The sequence below is a fragment of the Mobula hypostoma genome, chromosome 19 (genome assembly GCF_963921235.1).
Source record: "Mobula hypostoma chromosome 19, sMobHyp1.1, whole genome shotgun sequence".
Classification (NCBI taxonomy): domain Eukaryota; kingdom Metazoa; phylum Chordata; class Chondrichthyes; order Myliobatiformes; family Myliobatidae; genus Mobula; species Mobula hypostoma.
This window is the reverse complement of record NC_086115.1, coordinates 64335812-64361614: the sequence shown is the minus strand read 5'-3', so window position 1 is coordinate 64361614 and position 25803 is coordinate 64335812. Positions and strand designations below refer to the sequence as shown.

At 42.2% G+C, this 25803-nt stretch overlaps 1 long non-coding RNA gene across 1 annotated transcript; it reads right to left on the bottom strand.

Moving 5' to 3' along the window:
- Nucleotides 1–1389: 1389 nt before the first annotated feature.
- On the bottom strand, nt 1390–24272 carry LOC134358760 (uncharacterized). Its single transcript, XR_010020942.1, has 3 exons — nt 24123–24272; nt 9780–9913; nt 1390–1471 (listed from the first exon to the last, which is right to left on the bottom strand). It is a non-coding gene; the product is annotated as an uncharacterized LOC134358760 (long non-coding RNA).
- Nucleotides 24273–25803: the final 1531 nt, after the last annotated feature.

Here is a 25803-nt window from a genome sequence, read left to right as displayed (position 1 = left end):
ATCAATGTAGTTATAAGGAAGGCACAACAGTGGTTATATTTCATTAGGAGTTTGAGGAGATTTTGAATGTCACCAAATTTCTACAGATATACTGTGGACAGCATTCTAATTAGCTTCATCACTGTGTGGTATGGGGGAGAGGGGGTGGCCACAGCACAGGATGAAAATAAGCTGCAGAAAGTTGTCAACTCAGTCAGCTGCATCATGGGCACTAGCCTCTCAAGTATCCAGACACCTTCAAGGAGTGATGCCTCAAAAAGGCGACATCCATCATTAAGGATACCACCCTATCACCTAGGACATGCCCTCTTTTCATTGCTACCAGCAGGGAAGAGGTACAGGACCCTGAAGGCACACACTCAATGATTTAAGAACAGCTTCTTCCCCTCTGCAATCAGATTTCTGAATGGGCATTGAACCCATGAACACTACGTAATTTATTTTTCTTTTTTTTATCTCTTTGTGCACTACTTATTTATTTTAACTTTTTAATATATACCCATTATTGTAATTTACAGATTTCCTTATTATGTATTACAATGTACTGCTGCTGTATAAGAACAAATGTCACCACTTATGCCAGTGATATTAAATCTGATCCTGATTCTGAACTGTGGTATTTTATTTATTGGACTGTATTCCAGATACATGGCTACTGTTCAAATGATGAAGCACTGTGACTACTTTTTTCTAGGATCTGCAGGGCTTTAAGTGTTTTGAGTTTTGATTTCTATTTTAATACGTTAGTATGTTGCAGAAAGCTTCAGAATCAGAATCAGATTTAATGTCACTGGGATATGTCGTGAAATTTGATGTTGTGCAGCAGCAGTACAGTGCAATTCATGATAATAAATTGTAAATTACAGTAAGAAGCATATTTATATTTTAAAAGTTAAATTAAATAAGTAGTGAGGTAGTGTTCATGGGCAGTGTACAGTAAATTAAATAAACTATTTATAATTTTCCAACAAACTGATCATTCTATGAAAGTAAAATATACATTGACATTTTCAACCATACTTTGTCGCGATGTTTAAGATCTAACATAGGTTATGTCAAAAATCATCAAAAACCTCCACAGCAAATTTTGCCTGAAGCCAGATCAAAGGTGAACACCTGGAAGCCAGTAATGACAACACAGAAAAAAGTAATCCTACACTCTGCTTGGCCATTGAGTTGGTCGTGTTACACTAATCACTCCATTTAAGTTTTATTTATTGTCACAAACTTCTCATCTGTTGTAACAGAAAGGTTAAGCTTTTCTCTTTCAGAAAAGAATAATTTTGATGCATTTAAAGAGATGCATGTTCTACCCTCATGAAGATCATCATAATTCTTCTTATACTGGCTGAGTGCAGTCACTTGTTCTGTTGTCTCCTGCAGCATTGTCCTTAGGTCTTTGATGGTATCTTCATAGCATCTGGCTTGCTTTGCAGTCTTCTCCTTTACATTATGATACTTCTGCAGCAACCTGAAAAATATAAAAAAAATGATAGGATAACTGACCAGAAAGTCACTGCTTTCATATATTTTACTATTTACTCTGCACTAAATGTTTGCCAATTATCACAAATGGTCATTTTGTCTGACTGAAATGTCATAGCTTCAAAAAAATTCTCATCCCGGAGAAAGCTAAACATTGTCATATCCTAATCAACATGTTCCTGAAAGGAACAGTACTAAATCAAATCACACTCATCAAATTTCAGTGTATCCAACTATTCATCATTGTTCCTCATAGTCTAATATGTTTAACTCTTGTCATGTTCCTGTGAGGTAATTCTTCCATTGACTTTATGACACTCTTCTCTCACTTGTGCTACTGCTTTCTCCCTCAATAACACCACGTTCCTCATTATTTCCAAATCAGAAATGTAAAGTAACATCTAAATTAATAGTCAGACTGAGAAATGCTGATACTTCTAAACTGAACTATCAGAATATTTACTTCTTTGCATAATTGCCTCAAATTTCAGGACCCCATCTAAATTCACGGCTTCCAAATTTGCTGACTACTATTTTCTAGTGTTTTCCCACTAATACCCTGATTCTGGAATACCTGTGGAGTTCAGCAAGATCTGCTGAATCTGGTTAGAGTACAGGTAACGAACCAGGTCAGGTCACAGATCTCTCAGTGGGTGAGCATCTGGGGGACAGTGACCACCGCTCCCTGGCCTTTTGCATTATCATGGAAAAGGATAGAACTAGAGAGGACAGGAAAATTTTTAACTGGGGAAGGGCAAATTATGAGGCTATAAGGCTAGAACTTGCGGGTGTGAATTGGGATGATGTTTTTGCAGGGAAATGTACTATGGACATGTGGTCGATGTTTAGAGATCTCTTGCAGGATGTTAGGGATAAATTTGTCCCGGTGAGGAAGATAAAGAATGGTAGGGTGAAAGAACCATGGGTGACAAGTGAGGTGGAAAATCTAGTCAGATGGAAGAAGGCAGCATACATGAGGTTTGGGAAGCAAGGATCAGATGGGTCTACTGAGGAATATAGGGTAGCAAGAAAGGAGCTTAAGAAGGGGCTGAGAAGAGCAAGAAGGGGGCATGAGAAGGCCTTGGCGAGTAGGGTAAAGGAAAACCCCAAGGCATTCTTCAATTATGTGAAGAACAAAAGGATGACAGGAGTGAAGGTAGGACCAATTAGAGATAAAGGTGGGAAGATATGCCTGGAGGCTGTGGAAGTGAGTGAGGTCCTCAATGAATACTTCTCTTTGGTATTCACCAATGAGCGGGAACTTGATGACGGTGAGGACAACATGAGTGAGGTTGATGTTCTGGAGCATGTTGATATTAAGGGAGAGGAGGTGTTGGAGTTGTTAAAATACATTAGGACGGATAAGTCCTTGGGGCCTGACAGAATGTTCCCCAGGCTGCTCCACGAGGCAAGGGAAGAGACTGCTGAGACTCTGGCTAGGATCCTTATGTCCTCGTTGTCCACGGGAATGGTACCAGAGGATTGAAGGGAGGCGAATGTTGCCCCTTTGTTCAAAAAAGGTAGTAGGGGTAATCCGGGTAATTATAGACCAGTGAGCCTTACGTCTGATGTGGGAAAGCTGATGGAAAAGATTCTTAGAGATAAAATCTATGGGCATTTAGAGAATCATGGTCTGGTCAGGGACAGTCAGCATGGCTTTGTGAAGGGCAGATCGTGTCTAACAAGCCTGATAAGAGTTCTTTGAGGAGGTGACCAGGCATATAGATGAGGGTAGTGCAGTGGATGTGATCTATATGGATTTTAGTAAGGCATTTGACAAGGTTCCACATGGTAGGCTTATTCAGAAAGTCAGAAGTCATGGGATCCAGGAAAGTTTGGCCAGGTGCATTCAGAATTGGCTTGCCTGCAGAAGGCAAGGGGTTGTGGTGGAGGGAGTACATTCGGATTGGAGGATTGTGACTAGTGGTGTCCCACAAGGATCTGTTCTGGGACCTCTACTTTTCATGATTTTTATTAATGACCTGATGTGGGGGGTAGAAGGGTGGGTTGGCAAGTTTGCAGACAACACAAAGGTTGGTGGTGTTGTAGATAGTGTAGAGGATTGTCAAAGATTGCAGACAGACATTGATAGTATGCAGAAGTGGGCTGAGAAGTGGCAGATGGAGTTCAACCCGGAGAAGTGTGAGGTGGTACACTTTGGAAGGACAAACTCCAAGGCAGAGTACAAAGTAATTGCAGGATACTTGATAGTGTGGAGGAACAGAGGGATCTGGGGGTACATGTTCACAGATCCCTGAAAGTTGCCTCACAGGTGGATAGGGTAGTTAAGAAAGCTTATAGGGTATTAGCTTTCATAAGTCGAAGAATAGAGTTTAAGAGTCGCGATGTAATGATGCAGCTCTATAAAACTCTGGTTAGGCCACACTTGGAGTACTGTGTCTAGTTCTGGTCGTCTCACTATAGGAAGGATGTGGAAGCGTTGGAAAGGGTACAGAGGAGATTTACCAGGATGCTGCCTAGTTTAGAGAGTATGCATTATGATCAGAGATTAAGGAAGCTAGGGTTTTACTCTTTGGAGAGAAGGAGGATGAGAGGAGACATGATAGAAGTGTACAAGATAATAAGAGGAATAGATAGTGGATAGCCAGCAGCTCTTCCCCAGGGCACCACAGCTCAATACAAGAGGACATGGCTTTAAGGTAAGGGGTGTGAAGTTCAAGGGGGATATTAGAGGAAGGTTTTTTACTCAGAGAGTGGTTGGTGCGTGGAATGCACTGCCTGAGTCAGTGGTGGGTCAGATACAGTGAAGTTTAAGAGGCTACTAGACAGGTATATGGAGGAATTTAAGGTGGGGGGTTATATGGGAGGCAGGGTTTGAGGGGCGGCACAACATTGTGGGCTGAAGGGCCTGTAATTTGCTGTACTATTCTATGTTCTATAAATAAGGTGGAAAGGCCATGACAAAGAAGACTGATAGATCAAGAGTCCACCTTTATCGTTCAAGTGTTCATCTTTATTGTACGATAAAAGCTGCCCTTGAGCTCAACTCAAGAGAATACATGAAAATTATTTGTAATAGTATGACCTAAATTAAACTGCAGATCACTATATTTCATTATCCAAACCAGGGTCTAAGCAATCTTACATGCACTAAGTAGCTCCTCTCCATTTCTAAGCAGCTAAAGAATGATTACTCAGAAATAAATGAAATATTTACATAAAATTAGATTGCACATATACATGGAAAAATTATTTCACTGAGTGATCTGGTATAAATTACCTTCTAAAATTGTGTATAAAAATTTGCATCTAAATGAATGACATAACAGTTTCTATACCACTAAATATACGATAAACAAGAAAATACATCAGGGTCATTGTAATATTTGTTTTGGAATTGACTTTATTTCTTACACTCTTCACATACATGAGGAGTAAAAATCTTTACGTACATTTCCATCCAAATGTGCAATGTACAATCATAGTAATTTATAATAATTTATATTAAATAGAACAGTCAAAGTAACATAGAGTACACTCAAATCAGCATGAGTTAATCAGTCTGATGGCCTGGTGGAAGAAGCTGTCCCGGAACCTGTTAATCCTGGCTTTTATGTTATGGTACGTTTCCCAGATGGTAGCAGCTGGAATAGATTCTGGTTGGGGTGACTTGGGTCCCCGGTGATCCTACGGGCCCTTTTTACACACTTTTGTAAATGTCCTGAATCATGAGAAGTTCACAACCACAGATATGCTGGGCTGTCCGCACCACTCTCTGCAGAGCCCTGCGATTAAGGGAGGTACATTTCCCATACCAGGCAGTGATGCAGCCAGTCAGGATGCTCTCAATTGTGCCCCTCTAGAAAGTTCTTAGGATTTGGGGGCCCATACCAAACTTCCTCAACTGTCTGAGGTGAAAGAGGCGCTGTTGTGCCTCGTTAACCACACAGCTGGTGTGTACAGACCACGTGAAGTCCTTGGTGATGTGGATGCTGAGGAACTTAAAGCTGTTTACCCTCTCATCCCCAGATCCGTTGATGTCAATAAGGGGTTAGCCCGTCTCCATCCCTCCTGTAATCCACAACCAGTTCCTTTGTTTTTTCAACATTGAGGGAGAGGTTGTTTTCTTGACTTCTTCCCAGTAGCCCACCTCGTTATTGTTTGAGATATAGTATTGTCGGCAAAGTTAATTAACAGAATAGAGCTGTGGGTGGCGACACAGTCATTGGTATACAGGGAGTAAAGGAGGGGACTTTGTACACTTAGGACTAAGGGGCTCCTGTATTGAGAGTCAGAGGGGTGGAGGTGAGGGAGCCCACTCTTACCACCTGCTGGTGATCTGACAGGAAGTCCAGGATCCGGCTGCACAAGGCAGGGTCAAGGCCGAGGTCTCTGAGCTTCTTGTTGAGTCTGGATGGAACTATGGTGCTGAATGCTGAACTGTAGTCCAAGAACAGCATTCTCACATAAGCATCTTGCTGTCAACTTGCAAAAGGAATGCTAACTAAACAGTTAAATGAACATAGCAGCTGATCTTATTAACTAAGTATTTTAATAAGTATACCTTTAGATTCTCAATATAAATTATAGACTAATTCATAAAATAATATCTTACATTTGTTCATATCTTATTTTTGAAATACCAAATTAATGAGCACATCTTTAATTAATGTTAACATATTTTAATTGTACCACTGTTATACAATCAGCATTGGATGATAATTAAAAGATATGTATTTCATAGTTTTCAAAAACATTTGCTCCTGAAATTATTAGTATAATAAACTCAGAGCTATCATGAAATAAGAAATTCAGTCTTAGAGCATTATTTCCCAGATATGGAAAATATCTGAAAACAAAATTAAAAAGAAAACAAATCCAATTAGTTGCTAAAATGGAATGAACTTTACAGTTAACAACAGGAATTCTGCAGGTGCTGGAAATTCAAGCAACACACATCAAAGTTGCTGGTGAATGCAGCAGGCCAGGCAGCATCTGTAGGAAGAGGTGCAGTCGACGTTTCAGGCCGAGACCCTTCGTCAGGACTAACTGAAGGAAGAGTAAGGGATTTGAAAGTTGGAGGGGGAGGGGGAGATCCAAAATGATAGGAGAAGACAGGAGGGGGAGGGATAGAGCCAAGAGCTGGACAGGTGATAGGCAAAAGGGGATACGAGAGGATCATGGGACAGGAGGTCCGGGAAGAAAGACAAGGTGGGGGAGGGGGACCCAGAGGATGGGCAAGAGGTATATTCAGAGGGACAGAGGGAAAAAAAGGAGAGTGAGAGAAAGAATGTGTGCATAAAAATAAGTAACAGATGGAGTATGAGGGGGAGGTGGGGCCTTAGCGGAAGTTAGAGAAGTCGATGTTCATGCCATCAGGTTGGAGGCTACCCAGACGGAATATAAGGTGTTGTTCCTCCAACCTGAGTGTGGCTTCATCTTTACAGTAGAGGAGGCCGTGGATAGACATATCAGAATGGGAATGGGACGTGGAATTAAAATGTGTGGCCACTGGGAGATCCTGCTTTCTCTGGCGGACAGAGCGTAGATGTTCAGCAAAGTGGTTTCCCAGTCTGCATTGGGTCTCGCCAATATGTAAAAGGCCACATCGGGAGCACCGGACACAGTATATCACCCCAGTCGACTCACAGGTGAAGTGCTGCCTCACCTGGAAGGACTGTTTGGGGCCCTGAATGGTGGTAAGGGAGGAAGTGTAAGGGCATGTGTAGCACTTGTTCCGCTTACACGGATAAGTGCCAGGAGGGAGATCAGTGGGGAGGGATGGGGGGGATGAATGGACAAGGGAGTTGCGTAGGGAGCGATCCCTGCGGAATGCAGAGAGGCGGGGGAGGGAAAGATGTGCTTAGTGGTGGGATCCTGTTGGAGGTGGCGGAAGTTATGGAGAACAATATGTTGGACCTGGAGGCTAGTGGGGTGGTAGGTGAGGACCAGGGGAACCCTATTCCTAGTGGGGTGGCGGGAGGATGGAGTGAGAGCAGATGTACGTGAAATGGGGGAGATGCGTTTAAGAGCAGAGTTGATAGTGGAGGAAGGGAAGCCCCTTTCTTTAAAAAAGGAAGACATCTCCCTCGTCCTAGAATGAAAAGCCTCATCCTAAGAGCAGATGCGGCAGAGACGGAAGAATTGCGAGAAGGAGATGGCGTTTTTGCAAGAGACAGGGTGAGAAGAGGAATAGTCCAGATAGCTGTGAGAGTCAGTAGGCTTATAGTAGACATCAGTGGATAAGCTGTCTCCAGAGACAGAAAGATCTAGAAAGGGGAGGGAGGTGTCAGAAATGGACCAGGTAAAGTTGAAGGACAGGGTGAAAGTTGGAGGCAAAGTTAATAAAGTCAACAAGTTCTGCATGCGTGCAGGAAGCAGCGCCAATGCAGTCGTCGATGCAGCGAAGGAAAAGTGGGGGACAGATACCAGAATAGGCACGGAACATAGATTGTTCCACAAACCCAACAAAAGGGCAGGCATAGCTAGGACCCATACGGGTGCCCATAGCTACACCTTTAGTTTGGAGGAAGTGGGAGGAGCCAAAGGAGAAATTATTAAGGGTAAGGACTAATTCTGCTAGACGGAGCAGAGTGGTGGTAGAGGGGAACTGATTAGGTCTGGAATCCAAAAAGAAGCGTAGAGCTTTGAGACCTTCCTGATGGGGGATGGAAGTATAGAGGGACTGGACATCCATGGTGAAAATAAAGCGGTGGGGGCCAGGGAACTTAAAATCATCGAAAAGTTTAAGAGCGTGAGATGTGTCACGAACATAGGTCGGAAGGGATTGAACAAGGGGTGATAAAACCGTGTCAAGGTATGCAGAAACGAGTTCGGTGGGGCAGGAGCAAGCTGAGACAATAGGTCGGCCAGGACAGGCAGGTTTGTGGATCTTGGGTAGGAGGTAGAAATGGGAAGTGCGGGATGTGGGAACTATAAGGTTGGTAGCAGTGGATGGGAGATCCCCTGAGCGGATAAAGTCGGTGATGGTGTGGGAGACAATGGCCTGGTGCTCCTTAGTGGGGTCACGATCGAGGGGTAAATAAGAGGAGGTATCCGCGAGTTGTCGCTGTGCCTTGGCAAGGTAGAGGTCAGTACGCCAGACCACAACAGCAGCCCCCTTATCTCTGCCGCATCTGCTCTCAGGATGAGGCTTTTCATTCTAGGACGAGGGAGATGTCTTCCTTTTTTAAAGAAAGGGGCTTCCCTTCCTCCACTATCAACTCTGCTCTTAAACGCATCTCCCCCATTTCACGTACATCTGCTCTCACTCCATCCTCCCGCCACCCCACTAGGAATAGGGTTCCCCTGGTCCTCACCTACCACCCCACCAGCCTCCGGGTCCAACATATTATTCTCCGTAACTTCCGCCACCTCCAACGGGATCCCACCACTAAGCACATCTTTCCCTCCCCCGCCTCTCTGCATTCCGCAGGGATCGCTCCCTACGCAACTCCCTTGTCCATTCATCCCCCCCATCCCTCCCCACTGATCTCCCTCCTGGCACTTATCCGTGTAAGCGGAACAAGTGCTACACATGCCCTTACACTTCCTCCCTTACCACCATTCAGGGCCCTAAAAGTCCTTCCAGGTGAGGCAACACTTCACCTGTGAGTCGACTGGGGTGATATACTGCATCCGGTGCTCCCGATGTGGCCTTTTATATATTGGCGAGACCCAACGCAGACTGGGAGACCGCTTTGCTGAACATCTACGCTCTGTCCGCCAGAGAAAGCAGGATCTCCCAGTGGCCACACATTTTAATTCCACATCCCATTCCCATTCTGACATATCCATCCACGGCCTCCTCTACTGTAAAGATGAAGCCACACTCAGGTTGGAGGAACAACACCTTATATTCCGTCTGGGTAGCCTCCAACCTGATGGCATGAACATCGACTTCTCTAACTTCCGCTAAGGCCCCACCTCCCCCTCGTACCCCATCCGTTACTTATTTTTATGCACACATTCTTTCTCTCACTCTCCTTTTTTTCCCTCTGTCCCTCTGAATATACCTCTTGCCCATCCTCTGGGTTCCCCTCCCCCGCCTTGTCTTTCTTCCTGGACCCCCTGTCCCATGATCCTCTCATATCCCTTTTGCCAATCACCTGTCCAGCTCTTGGCTCTATCCCTCCCCCTCCTGTCTTCTATCATTTTGGATCTCCCCCTCCCCCTTCAGCTTTCAAATCCCTCACTCACTCTTCCTTCAGTTAGTCCTGACGAAGGGTCTCGGCCTGAAACGTCGACTGCACCTCTTCCTACAGATGCTGCCTGGCCTGAACTTTACAGTTGTCTGGTTTGGTCAATGTATCACAAAGATCTCTACTATTTACCTTTTGTTCTCCTCTGTTTTCTCGTGACATCCTCATTGAGGAAAAATATTTGATCTTCTTGCAATTTATTGCTTTTTTTCAATTCAGACAGTGAATTTCGCAACTCAATCTGTTCATGTTCCTTCTGCAACAATCTGGAAAATATGTGTGAATGTATTATCAGGGAAGACACACTAACTCACTGTACAAGACCGCATGAAAACTATGAGCTTTTCTAAGCTACCGGGTTCATTCCTCCACCGCCAGTTTTTGACTCTAATCTCTCTTGTATCAGAATAACTGCATGACATTAGAGAAAGCCTTAATCCCCTCAAGCACTATGAAGATCATGAATAGTTAATGTTCTCACATCATAAAAGTCGGAGAAGTTGACATTTTTAAATCTTAAATTCAGAAGTACACACTTAGAACACTAAAAAGAATCAAGTCAATTAGCGGTGATATTTTACTTACAATACGCAAGTTCCATGAATGCCAATCAGAATGCTTTCAAAAGAGTTTAAACTGGCACAGTGATGCTACCACATATGCTGCCCGTTGTGACACAGAAGCTCTGTCATTCTACCAAATTATTGCTGCAAGCTCATATGTCCCAAAGGCACTGACATCAACAATGACACAATGGTGTTTGTCAATAACTACAGACTCCATTTCATTATCAATAAACACATGTAAGACTGTTGGCAATCAAATATTTTTTCTGCTTTTCAAATAAAAGCATTTATTTTATACTTAGTCGATATTAGAGAACATTCAATTTTCTTCTCCATTAAGGTTTTCTAATTCAGCCATTGCCCAATTTCTCTCCCACAAATTATTCTACATGTTGTCATGCCAGTGTGTACCCTAATATATTTTCCGTGCAATCATTAATTGGGTATTTAATGAGAACATGCATATTAAGTAATGCATGTTATGAATTCCAGTTTATGTTGTTCAGAATATTTTAGACTGGGAAATTCACAGCTTCAGTACAGCAGTGGTCATGATTATATATTTTCATAAACATAAATACATTCATGTATTTAATGCCTTACAAATTGTGCCAATATATTTTATAGTCAATGGAATACTTCCAATGTCCTTATTGTGATGCAGGATATAAAGCAGCCAACTTGCTCAGAGCAAGGTTTGACTAAGAGGAATGTGATGGCATGATACTTAAGTTTAAAAATACGTCTTTAGAAATGTTTAATAGATTAATATTTGTAAAGACATCTGAGGTAATTCTCATGTTGGCACAGACATTGTGGTTGAAGGGCCTGTTCCTGCAAGTGATTTTGCAAGAAGAATCCCATGGGATATTTTAGAAAGTTGCTTAGAAATTGGAGCCCCTTCTAAGTACCACGCATGGAAATTTTAATTTCACTCAAATTATACTATACAATTATTTTCCCATGAAATCATGTCAATCATGAAGCAAGGCTGGTCACTTCCATGTACATTCCATGTTAAAGGTCAAGCATTATTAGTCAGGATTTAAATGGAGCTCAAATATTCACTCTACAAGTGTCCTGGAATGGTATTAGTGGACCTAAGAACACACAATGCAAGTATTTTGCTTTTCACATAATTTGAATGAACAATCTGCTAACTGGAGACATGACTGGCAGCTACAGAACTGACTGAAGCATGCTCAGACAACTTCCATACGTGTCAGAGTGAATGTTTGTTTTCAGCATTTAGCTGTTCAAATACACACTCCATCTCAGAAGTAAGGTTATTGGTATCACTCCATTATAGGAGAGGTCACATTGGCCACTCAAGCTGATTCAACAACCTGAGCAAGAGAGGCAAAAAAATATTCATCAGCCATTTTCCAGTCTTCACAGACTCATTTTACTTGGGCCTCTTTGATGAGCAATGTACTTTCAAGCTCACATTTTCCAGTGGGACAATCCTTAACCATGCTCTGCTTCCTTAGGAATTTGCGAAGATTTGGCATGATATCTAACACTTTGACAAACTTCAATAGATGTGTTCTGGAGAGTATATTGACTGGCTGCATCACAGCCTGGTATGGAAGCCCTTGAATGGAAAATCTTACGAATGTAGTGGAAACGGCCCAGTCCATCACAGGTAAAGTCTATCTTCCCGTTGAGCACATTTACACAGAGCACTGTCACAGGAAAATAGCATCTATCATCAGGGATCCCCACCACCCAGGACATGCCCTCATCTCACTGCTGCCATCAGGAAGAAGGTAGAGGAGCCTCAGGACTCACACCACTAGGTTCAGGAACAGTTATCACCCATCAACTATTAGTTCTTGAACCAAAGGGGATAGCTTCGCTCAACTTCACTTGCCTCATCGATGAAATGTTAGCACAACCTATGGACTCACTTTCAAGGGCTCTTCATCTCATGTTCTCAATACTTATTGCTGATTTATTTATTATTATTATTTCTTACTCTTATATTTGTAGAGTTTGTTGTCATTTGCACACTATTTGAATGCCCAGTTGGTGTGGTCTTTCATTAATTCTATTATGATTGTTATTCTATTGTGGATTTACTGAGCATGCCTGCAAGAAAATGAATCTCAGGTGACATATATGTACTTTGATAATAAATTTACTTTAAACTTTGAATTGGACTGCATACTCCTGGAGGTCAAGTTCACATTATCTCTCAGCTTCTTTGACACTGGCTTTTTCTAAGCAACTACAGCAAGCAGATCTCTAAATACAAAAGATCCTGCAGATGTTGGAAATTTTGAGCAACACCCACAAAATGCTGGAGGAACTCATCAAGTCAGGCAGTATCTAATAAACAAACAACATTTCAGACCAAGTCATTTCATCAGGACCAGCAAATCTCTGCTATATTTCTTAATTTGCTGCTCACTTGACTCTATGCTCCAGAAGGAAAGATTTCTCAATTTTGATTTCAGTAGGATAGGCAGCATTTGTACATTGAGGTCACCTGGCTTCCTACTAGGAAGCCTTTGACTGTAGTCATGTGCCTGTAAGGGCTCCCTACAACTAAAATAGAAGTTATACAGTATATGATAATGAGAGGCATAGATAGGCTGGATAGTCAGAATCTTTTCCACATAGAATGGTGTCAAAAACAAGTTAACACAGTATTAAGGCAAGAAAAATGAATTTTGTAGAGGATGCTTGTTATCTGGAACCTCCTGGCTGGGAGGTAGTGGTATCAGGTTCCAAGGTTATATTTAGGAGACACTTGAATATACGAGGCATAGAAGGATACAAATCTAATGAGGACAAATGAGATTAGAGTAGGTAAGCAAAATGGTCAGCATGGATGTTATGACTCTATGAAACTTTTTCACGAACAGGTGAAGTTTCCATTTTCTCAGTGTTTAATTTGTTATTAATATGGTGAATGCTTTCTTTCTAGGAAGCACGTCACTCCTTAATCCTGAGAGAGCCTCCATTGTCAAGTTTTTCTTTAGCAGCCAATACTGCCCAGGGGGATAGATTCTGAGAGATATGAACTATATTCAACTTTGGTGTTCCTCACTCCAGTCCCAAAAGCTAAATGCAGAAACAAGAGCATTACAGGTCTCTCAACAATGGGTCTGCATGACCCTATGATCACCCTTGAATGTATCTCCAATGAGTGTCTGCATGACCCTATGATCACCCTTGAATGTATCTCCAATGAGGGTCTGCATGACTCGATGATCACCCTGGAATGCATTTCTAACGAGGGTCTGCATGACTCGATGATCACCCTGGAATGAATCTCTAACAAGGGCCTGCATGACACTATGATCACCCTGGAATGTATCTCTAACGAAGGTCTGCATGATTCTTTGATCACCCTGTATGTATCTCTTTGACAAGAGTCTGCATGCTCGATAAATGACCATGAGAAATGAATCCCTCTCCCCATTGCCTCTGGCCTCTCTGGATGTGCTGCTGTGTAGCTGCTTTGGCTCTATGTATTTAAAGGCCAATGCCTTTCGGATTATTGTGCTGTAAAGTTATTGGGAGGTACAGTTTGATTGTTATGTGCCGTGTTGTATGATGTGGGCAATCACGGTCTTTTGACTATGATTGTTCTTGGCAAATTTTTCTGCAGAAGTGGATTGCCATTGCCTCCACAAACAAGAGAAAATCTGCAGATGCTGGAAATCCAAGCAATGCACACAAAATGCTAGAGTAACTCAATAGGTCAGGCTGCATCTATGAAAAAGAGTAAACAGTTGACGTTTTGGGACAGGTGACACCAGCCATAGAACCATAGAACCATAGAAATTACAGCACAGAAACAGACCCTTTGGCCCTTCTTGGCTGTGCCGAACCATTTTCTGCCTAGTCCCACTGACCTGCACACGGACCATATCCCTGCATACACCTCCCATCCATGTATCTGTCCAATTTATTCTTAAATGTTAAAAAGAACACGCATTTACCACCTCGTCTGGCAGCTCATTCCATACTCCCACCACTCTCTGTGTGAAGAAGCCCCCCCACCTAATGTTCCCTTTAAACTTTTCCCCCCTCACCCTTAACCCATGTCCTCTGGTTTTTTTCTCCCCTTGCCTCAGTGGAAAAAGCCTGCTTGCATTCACTCTATCTATACCCATCATAATTTTATATACCTCTATCAAATCTCCCCTCATTCTTCTACGCTCCAGGGAATAAAGTCCTAACCTATTCAACCTTTCTCTGTAACTGAGTTTCTCAAGTCCCGGCAACATCCTTGTAAATCTTCTCTGCACTCTTTCAACCTTATTTATATCCTTCCTGTAATTTGGTGACCAAAACTGAACACAATACTCCAGATTCAGCCTCACCAATGCCTTATACAACCTCATCATAACATTCCAGCTCTTATACTCAATACTTCGATTAATAAAGGCCAATGTACCAAAAGCTCTCTTTACGACCCTATCTACCTGTGACGACACTTTTAGGGAATTTTGTATCTGTATTCCCAGATCCCTCTGTTCCACTGCACTCCTCAGTGCCTTACCATTAACCCTGTATGTTCTACGTTGGTTTGTCCTTCCAACGTGCAATACCTCACACTTGTCAGTATTAAACTCCATCTGCCATTTTTTAGCCCATTGTTCCAGATGGTCCAAGTCCCTCTGCAGGCTCTGAAAACCTTCCTCACTGTCTACTACACCTCCAATCTTTGTATCATCAGCAAACTTGCTGATCCAATTTACCACATTATCATCCAGATCATTAATATAGATGACAAATAACAATGGACCCAGCACTGATCCTTGTGGCACACCACTAGTCACAGGCCTCCACTCTGAGAAGCAATTCTCTACCACCACTCGCTGGCTTCTTCCATCGAGCCAATGTCTAATCCAATTTACCACCTCTCCATGTATACCTAACGACTGAATTTTCCTAACTAACCTCCCATGTGGGACCTTGTCAAAGGCCTTACTGAAGTCCATGTAGACAATATCCACTGCCTTCCCTTCATCCACTTTCCTGGTAACCTCCTCGAAAAACTCCAACAGATTGGTCAAACATGACCTACCACGCACAAAGCCATGTTGACTCTCCCTAATAAGCCCCTGTCTATCCAAATGCTTGCAGATTCCGTCTCTTAGTACTCCCTCCAATAACTTACCTACTACTGACGTTAAACTCACCGGCCTATAATTTCCCGGATTACTTTTCAATCCTTTTTTAAACAACGGAACAACATGAGCCACTCTCCAATCCTCCGGCACTTCACCCGTAGACAGCGACATTTTAAATATTTCTGCCAGGGCCCCCGCAATTTCAACACTAGTCTCCTTCAAGGTCCGAGGGAACACTCTGTCAGGTCCCGGGGATTTATCCACTTTAATTTTCCTCAAGACAGCAAGCACCTCCTTTTCAATCTGTACAGTTTCCATGGTCTCACTACTTGATTCCCTCAATTCCATAGATTTCATGCCAGCTTCCTTAGTAAATACAGACGCAAAAAATCTATTTAAGATCTCAGACAACAGGAATTCTGCAGATGCTGGAAATTCAAGCAACATACATCAAAGTTGCTGTTGAACGCAGCAGGCCAGGCAGCATCTATAGGAAGAGGCGCAGTCGACGTTTCAGGCCGAGACCCTTCGTCAGGACTAACTGAAGGAAGAGTGAGTAAGGGATTTGAAAGCTGGAGGGGGAGGGGGAGATACGTAACTTCCGCCACCTCCAACGGGATCCCACCACTAAGCATATCTTTCCCTCCCCGCCTCTCTCTGCATTCCGCAGGGATCGCTCCCTACACAACTCCCTTGTCCATTCGTCCCCCCCATCCCTCCCCACTGATCTCCCTCCTGGCACTTATCCGTGTAAGCGGAACAAGTGCTACACATGCCCTTACACTTCCTCCCTTACCACCATTCAGGGCCCCAAACAGTCCTTCCAGGTGAGGCATCACTTCACCTGTGAGTCGACTGGGGTGATATACTGCGTCCGGTGCTCCCGATGTGGTCTTTTATATATTGGTGAGACCCGACGCAGACTGGGAGACCGCTTTGCTGAACATCTACGTTCTGTCCGCCAGAGAAAGCAGGATCTCCCAGTGGCCACACATTTTAATTCCACATCCCATTCCCATTCTGACATGTCTATCCACGGCCTCCTCTACTGTGGAGATGAAGCCACACTCAGGTTGGAGGAACAACACCTTATATTCCGTATGGGTAGCCTCCAACCTGATGGCATGAACATTGACTTCTCTAACTTCCGCTAGGCCCCACCTCCCCCTCGTACCCCATCTGTTACTCTTTTTTATGCACACATTCTTTCTCTCACTCTCCTTTTTCTCCCTCTGTCCCTCTGAATATACCTCTTGCCCATCCTCTGGGTCACTCCCCCCCCCCCGTCTTTCTTCCCGGACCTCCTGTCCCATGATCCTCTCGTATCCCCTTCTGCCTATCACCTGTCCAGCTCTCGGCTCCATCCCTCCCCCTCCTGTCTTCTCCTATCATTTTGCATCTCCCCCTCCCCCTCCAGCTTTCAAATCTCTTACTCACTCTTCCTTCAGTTAGTCCTGACGAAGGGTCTCGGCCTGAAACGTCGACTGCGCCTCTTCCTATAGATGCTGCCTGGCCTGCTGCGTTCACCAGCAACTTTGATGTATGTTATTTAAGATCTCCCCCATTTCCTTTGGTTCCGCACAAAGCTGACCACTCTGATCTTCAAGAGGACCAATTTTATCCCTTACAATCCTTTTGCTCTTATTATACTTGTAAAAGCTCTTTGGATTATCCTTCACTTTGACTGCCAAGGCAACCTCATGTCTTCTTTTAGCCCCCTGATTTCTTTCTTAAGTATTTTCTTGCACTTCTTATACTCCTCAAGCACCTGATTTACCCCCTGTTTCCTATACATTTCATATAACTCCCTCTTCTTCTTTATCAGAGTTGCAATATCCCTTGAGAACCAAGGTTCCTTATTCCTATTCAATTTGCCTTTAATCCTGACAGGAACATACAAACTCTGCACTCTCAAAATTTCCCCATTGAAGGCTTCCCACCTACCAATCAGATCTTTGCCAGAGAACAACCTGTCCCAATCCACGCTTTTTAGATCCTTTCTCATTTCTTCAAATTTGGCCTTCTTCCAGTTCAGAACCTCAACCCTAGGACTAGCTCTATCCTTGTCCATGATCAAATTGAAACTAATGGCGTTATGATCACTGGAACCAAAGTGCTCCTCTACACAGACTTCCGTCACTTGCCCTAATTCGTTTCCTAACAGGAGATCCAATATTGCATCCCCTCTAGTTGGTCCCTCTATATACTGATTTAGAAAACTTTCCTGAACACATTTTACAAACTCTAAACCATCTAGACCCCTAACAGTATGGGAGTCCCAATCAATGTATGGAAAATTAAAATCCCCTACCACCACAACTTTATGTTTCCTGCAGTTGTCTGCCATCTCTCTGCAGGTTTGCTCTTCCAAGTCTCGTTGACTATTGGGTGGTCTGTAATACAATCCCACTAATGTGGCCATACCTTTCCCGTTTCTCAGCTCCACCCATAAGGACTCAGTAGACAAGCCCTCTAATCTGTCCTGCCTGAGCACTGCTGTAATATTTTCCCTAACAAGCAATGCTACTCCCCCACCTTTCATTCCTCTGCCTCGATCACATCTGAAACATCGGAACCCTGGAATATTAAGCTGTCAGTCCTGCCCCTCCTGTAGCCAAGTTTCACTAATTGCTACAACATCATAATTCCACGTGTCAATCCATGCCCTCAACTCATCCGCCTTCCCCGCAATACTCCTTGCATTGAAATATATACACCTCAGAAGATTTTTACCACCACTCATAACCTTTCTATCAGCGGATTTGCTTAGACTTTCAATATCATTTATTTTCACCCCAGCCACACTGTCAGCTCTGGCACTCTGGTTCCCATCCCCCTGCAAATCTAGTTTAAAGCCTCCCCAATAGCACTAACAAACCTCCCTGAAAGGATATTGGTCCCCCTGTGGTTCAAGTGTAACCCGTCTCTCTTGTACAGGTCCCACCTGCCCCAGAAGAGGTCCCAATGATCCTGAAATCTGAAACCCTGCCCCCTACACCAGTTCCTCAGCCACTTGTTCCTCCTCCAGAGCATCCTATTCCTACCTTAACTGGCACCTAGCACAGGTAGCAATCCTGAGATTACCACCCTGGAAGTCCTGCTTTTCAACTTCCTACCAAGCTCTCTATACTCACTGTCCAGGACCTCCTCACTCTTCCTTGCTATGTCATTGGTACCAATGTGCACCACGACATCTGGCTGGTCACCCTCCCACTTCAGAATTCTTCAAAAGGCACCTGCCTAGCATTAGTGGTTACATAACTAGGACTTGTGGTATGCACCAGCTGCTCACCCAACCATACAACCTGCTACCATGGCCTCACATGACCCTCAATGGGGAGCTGTGGAGGTGCTACACCTTGCCCAGGGCTGACTTGTAGGCTAGCGGAGAGAAGGAACGCCTTGCACCTCTTTTGATAGAGATGTATCTCCATCCCGCCATCCTTTGTTGTTATCTCCTTACCTGTGCATCACCTCCCTCTGGTGCTGCTTCTCCTTCCCTTTCTGCCATGGTCTTCTACCCTCTCCCATCAGATTACACCTTCTCCAGCCCTTTATCTCTTTCACCAATCTACTTCCCAGCTCTTTACTTCACCCTTCTCCCCTCCCAGTTCCACTTATCACCTACCACTTTATACTTCTTTGTCTCTTACCCCCACCTTCTTACGTTGACCTCACCTTTTCTTCCGGTCTTAATGAATGGTCTCGGCCCAAAACAGTGACTGTTTACACTTTTCCACAGATGCTGCCTGATATGCTGAGTTCCTCCAGCATTTTGTGTGCGTTGCTTGGATTTCCAGCCTCTGCAGATTTTCTCATGTGAGTGACATATTGTTATTTGATCGTTGTCCTTGTCGACTGAAGTGCTTGTCTACTGTAATGCTCTATGTTCCATGGAGGCTGAACTGAAAGAGGTCCAGTAAAGATTAGTAAAAATCCTATATTAGTATTCCTTTCTGAATGCACATGGCTCTACTGTTGTTTCATGCTAATTTTTGGCAATTTGCATGACATTTTACAGGGGACTTGATTTAATACTAGTGCCAATGTTTTTGCATGCCAGAAATAAGTAACAAGTATATTTCAAAATCCAGCTTCTCGACAAAAACCTAGAGTAGCTTCCCCAAACTCTGCACTGGGTTGACAGTTTTATTTTGGTTTTCAAGTTCCCCACAAGCTCTGAAATGACCTTCACCTAATACTTTCTTGTTAGCAAATGCTCTACTAACTGACTTCAACAAAAGTGTCATATACTCTATTCTCCTGCCGGAAAATAAAGACTAAATGGTATTGATATACACACAGTAAAAATAGTGATTTTCAATTTTCAATTCCGGCATCTGCAGATTTCCTCGTGTTTGGATTTTCAATTTTACTTTGATTGTGCCCACTTATTGTCCACAGTTTTTATGTATGCATTATAATGACTGCATTGATTTGATGTGACAACCATTGTGATTTCCCGCATCCTAAAAGCATGGCAAGATTGAATTTTTGCATTATCCTGTTGCCTATTCAACAACTTTTGATGTATTCTACTGTATTGCCTTGGGTAATAATTACAATAGCAAAGAAAATAAATCACGAGGTTTTTTTTATTGTGCAGATCAGAGGTCTAGTAATGTAGCGCATTGTGTTTTCCTCTAAGCTAGGGTTAGCATTGGAGACAAGGGTCCCTATTTTCTTGGGAACAATATCAAAGACAGAGGTAACTTTAGTTTAAGTGACTGCAGTAGTTAAAGAAGGTAATCTTACCAGCTGCTTTAGAGCAACTTGAGAGGGGATAAAAACTTGTGCCCGTCCCTTATTGCTTTTGAGAAGTTGGAGGTAAGCTGTCTTTTTTATACGCTGTAGTCCTTCTAGGGAAGATAATCCATGGAACCATCAAGTAGGGAGTTTTAAGATTTAAGTTTAGTGAAGACGTAATAATAATAATACATTTTCCAAGTCTTGATGGTGAGAGGGAACCCTCTGGTGATGGTATTCCCATGTGCCCATTGTCCTTATCTTTTGTTCTGCTGGTTGACGCTGCCATTGTGGGAGATGCTGCTGGGACAGGTGAGCAAGTAACTATAGAATGGACCAAACTGCAGGCTCTGTGTACACTGATGCAGAGAATGAGTGTTCGAGGACATTTCTGGGGGCACCAACTATGCATGCTTCTTCATCCTGGATGATGTTGAGATTCTTGAGAATGATTGGTGTATGCTCATCAGGCAAGTGGAGGGTATTCCCTCACACTTCTGATTTTGGTGGAAAGACCTCATTGTATTGAAGTGTTTGTTGGTGAGTCAGTCATTACTGGATGCACAGCCCCTGGTTATTGACAGTGGGAGAGTCAGTGATGATCGTTTAGCAAAGGTTAGTGGCTAGACTCTATTTTGTTGGAAATAAGCCCTGATGGACTATTGGATTGTTGGACAGTTGAGCTGTTGGATTGTATTAGTGAGCAACTGCCACTTGATATCACTTTCAATGGTGGCTTTGCCATTTTATTGATGATTGTTGGACTGTTTAATCCATTCTAATCATTATGAGTCTAATCATAATTTATTTATTCATCAATGTAGAAGATTTCTCATAAAATGCAGATTAGACCCAATGTGATGATTTATTGTACTGTTCATTTCTCAATCCCGTCTACGGAGGGAAGATGTCATCAGCGACACAATAAAACATAATTTACTCAGCAATATCCTTTTCAAAGATGCCCAAGTTTGGACTTTTTCTAGAACAAGCTAACTTCAGACTTGCCTGAGACTAAATATTGCTAAAGAGTTAAAGTTTGGGACACCATTTGGAAACTCCGTCAGGAATCATCTAACAGTCCAAAGTTTCAGGATATAAAGAATGACATTGTTTTGAACCCACTCACAGACTTCTTGCAAAGTCTTAATGTTCTAACTATGCTAGTCAATTGTGGGTAATTCAAGCACTTGAGGGATGGAAAATGTTGCAGCGAGTAGTGGACTCTACCCAGTACATATCCCTCCACATAATTGGTAGTGTCTATGTGAGGCACCAGATCAAGAAGGCAGCAGCCAAAATCAAAGATACACACCATCTGGGGCATGCCATCTTTTCACAGCAATCATCAGGCAAGAGGTACAAAAGATTGAAGGCCCACCCCATCAGGCTCAAAGACGGCAACTTTCCTTCAACCATTTGGTTCTTGAACTAAGTAGCAAACGCATAACACTACAGTTCAGCAACACTATTTTCACTTTTATTATTTTGAACTAAAATGGGATTTTTTTGTACTAATTGTACAAATTCTTGTAAAATTATGCATAATTTGTGAACATTTTTCTTGTGAGCTGTTTATATGAAGCTGTGTTTATAATGCTGCTGCAGGTTTTTCATCGCACATGGTCTTGTTCATATGACAATGAACTTGACTCTGACCCTAGTTTTGATACATTATGACTTCCTAGATGAGTATAGTCTCTTTAGAAAAGTGTACATATTTTCTCTTATATCTCTATCCTCTGTTTGGAAGGATAGAATTTCTCAAAGCGTGCTTCTTTCTGTTTGCTCTCCCTGCAGCTGGTGTTGGGCGTACTCATTTCTTGAATACGTTCCTTGCCTGAAGAATTCACATAATGAAAATTTGTAGTGTCAGAATCCTTTAAAAGACCAGAAATATCTGCAGGCACTACAAAGACTTTGAAGTAAAAACAACTTTGAAGTATTCTAACCAGCTAAGTCCATAATAATACAATCAAAATATGTTACAAAACCTTCCAATATAATACCTGAGAGCAGCGATAGATAACTTTCAATTTGATGTGAAGATCTGAAAAGATCGCACATTATTCTTCATACCCAAAAGCTAAATGACCAGGATGCATCTGATTACTAATTCAGTGCTAAATTTTGAAGCATGAAACTCAAATAAAAACTTCTGCAGGAATAAAAATAAATCAAAAAAATTGATGATGAATATCTATTAATAAATAAAAATTGCAGGTCAGACAGCAGCTTATAGAGAGAAAAAGAATTACTATCTCAGATCAAGCAAATGCCTTAAAAGAAATATGTTTTAAACTGCAAAGAAGGGAGGAGGGGTGGAGAGAAAAAAAGGACTATATGCTAACAGGGTGGAGACTAAGAGAGAGAATGTGATGTAAATTGTTGTGAACTAGTAAACACGGGGTGTTGAAGGTATACCTGGAGGATGTGCAAATGAAGACATATAAGTGAAGACAGAGGAGAAAGAAATAAAAGAAAACAATACTTGAGCAGATACAATTCACTGGAGTTACTAGAAATCTGAAGGAAAGGAGAATCTATGAGGAGAATAAACAGAATTAATGAGTTGATGACCACATATCAGAACTTAGTCCTTACATAAACTGGAAAGGATGGTAAAATAATGATGTTAAATTTAATGTTGACTCCAGTGGGTTTCAAAACAGAGAGAAGGAATATGATATTTGTGAAACTTAAGCTGGCTTCACTGGAACAGGGCAAAAGGCTCAAGATTTCTCTAGTCTAGTTTTCAATGTGTCTGTAACCTGTCTTAATGCCAACTGTGTTTCCAATATTGCTACTTCAAAGACAAAGGAGCTTATCTCTTCTCTTTAATGGCATGCTCAATTGATCTGAGGCACTACAAGGTACCCTTGTCATCTATAGAGAAATCCTTCTAATGTTTTCCATCTGTAAGTGGGAGGAAAAGAGGTGATCTGATTACCTCAGTATAACATCAACTGCCATTTTGCAGTTGCTATTTCCATTCAAGGGATTTGAGAGTCCGCAAATAGATGGCATTATGCATTATTGATCACCTTTATTCAATCTTAGGATGGTTACTTATCTTCTTAAACAGCTCTTGCCTGTATTGTTCTATTTGATGGTTTATTACAACTGAATGTCTTGCTCAATTATTGATGGAAGATGAGATGCTGTTCAACAAATTTACAATGGGTGTCACTGGAACAATGCAAGAGACTTCCATAGGCTTGTTTGCAATAAATTCAGAAAATGATTTGTCTGGAGGCAGGTTTTATAGATTTTATAGGTTCCATGGCTGCCCTGATAGATCTTAAATGTTCCTCCAGATTATACAGCCAGACTGGATTGCTAGTCTAGTGAAAAAAACACTGTGCTGAAGTATGTCTCATGAGCTGGGTGTTGGCTGGGTTATGTGCATCACTCAGGACAAAGAACTACTCAAGTGTTAACAAAATCTCATGTGGAATATCAATGAGTGATAGAATGGATGTGGCCCAGACATGTCAGTTCCATCCTCTAAAGGAATTCCAACATGAATGAGGAGGTGGTGGGCAGGAAATCCTCACTGAGAAAATCTTGGGCCATCTACTATATGTACCATTTTTCTCATAATTACAAACTTCAACATTCCAAGTAAGTCACTGCAGAGTGGTCAATTCTGAATAAGTTAAATACAATGGCCACTTTACTGTTATAGAAAGGAATGTGATCATGTGGGTGATGTCTTAGTATCTTATACCAGAAGCAAGCATTTGCCACTCTCATTAAAACTTTCAAAGACATATGCACGTCAAAGATTACTTTCTGAATCCAGTAAATATTTATCCAGATAATCCCCTCCCTAGATGCCAATTAATTTAACAAACATTTTTTCATCTTTTGAATAAAATCCATTCGTAAGTCAGAAAGGTATCCTCAATGGTTCTGCAGTTTCATGGGTTTCTCAAATAACAGTTTACTTTTTTTTCAGTAGCTTTCTTCTCAATACAATTATCATTTCTAACTATTGGTAAGAGACAAGCAAATTATTTTAAGAATCAAAAATCCAGAGAAATTTTATAGAGTGAACCTGATCTACTTACTACTGTCTCACATTGTTTCTGGTTCATGACGTGTGAGGAGGCGGAAAGTTGATTGTGGGTAACGGTGGTGCAATATCATCTCTATCTGCATTTCCTTCAACTAGCTTTCATGTTTCAGGTGTTATCTTCATTCAGGCAAAGTGAAGTCAATAGGATAATAGACACAGCAGCTGGTTACAGCATTTGTAACTACAATGATACTGTAAATTTAACAAAAATTGGTATGTCAGGAATAAAGCTCATAAAATCAACTCCAATAAATGTTTAATTTTTGAAAAGCACCAAATTGTACATCATTGGCATCACAATGAGACTATAAGACATAGGAGTAGAATTAGGCCACTTGAACCAGCGAGTCTGTTCTGCCATTTCACCATAGCTGATTTATTATCCCTCCCAACTCCATTCTCTTACCTTCTCCCTGTCTTTCGTGTCCTCACTAATCAAGAACATAAATATTGCTTTAAATATACCCAGTGACTTGGCCTCCACAGCAGTCTGTGGTGATGAATTCCACAGATTCACCACCTTCTGACTAAAGAAATTTATCTTCATCTCTGATGTAAATGGACATCCCTCTAATCTGAGACTGTGCCCTCTGGTCCTAGATTCACCCACTATAGGAAACATCCTCTTCACATCCACTTTATCTAGGCCTTTCACTATTCGAGAGGTTTCAATGAAAACCCCTCATTCTTCTGAACTCCAGTGAGTGCAGGCTCAGAGCCATCAATCTCTCCTCATATGTTAACCCTTTCATTCTCAGAATCATTCCCATTAACCTCCTCAGGACCGCCTCCAACGCCAGCATGTCTTTTCTTAGAAAACGGGTCCAAAACTTTTCACAATACTTCAAATGCAGTCTGACCAATACCTTATAAAGCCTCAGTATTACAGCCTTGTTTTTATATTCTACTCCCCTCGGAATGAATGCCAACATTGTAATTGCCTTCCTTACCACTGACACAACCTGAAAATTAACCTTTAGGGAATCCTGTACAAAGATTCCCAAGTCCCTTTGCACCACTGATTTTTGAATTTTCTCCCTGTTTGGAAAATGATCTATGCCTTTATTCCTTCTTCCAAAGTGCATGGCCATATACTTCCTTACACTATATTGCATCTGCCACTTCTTTGCCCATCTTCCCAATCAGTCCAAGTCCTTGTGCAGACTTCCTGCTACCTACCTCTTCTCCTGTCTTTGTATCAGCTGCAAACTTGGCCACAAGGCCATTAATTCTGTGATCTAAATTGTTGACCTATGACATGAAAAGAAGCAGCCCCAATACCAACCCCACTAGTCACTGCCAGCCAACCAGAAAAGGTCACCTTTATTTTGACTTTTTGCATCCTGCCAGTCAGCTAATCTTCTGTCCATGCTAATATCTTTCCTGTAATACCATGGGTTCTAATCATGTTAAGCAGCCTCATGTGTGGCACCTTGTCAAAGGCCTTCTGAAAATCTAAATACACAACGTCCACCAATACTCCTTTGTCTATCCTGCCTGTTATTTCCTCAGGAATTCCAACAGACTTGTCAGGCAAGACTTCTCCTTAAGAAAACCATGCTGACTTTAGCTTACTTTATCATGTGCCTCAAGTGCTTCAAAACCTCATCCTTAACATTGAACTCTAACATCTTCCCAACCACTAAGCTCAGGCTAACTAGCCCATAATTCTT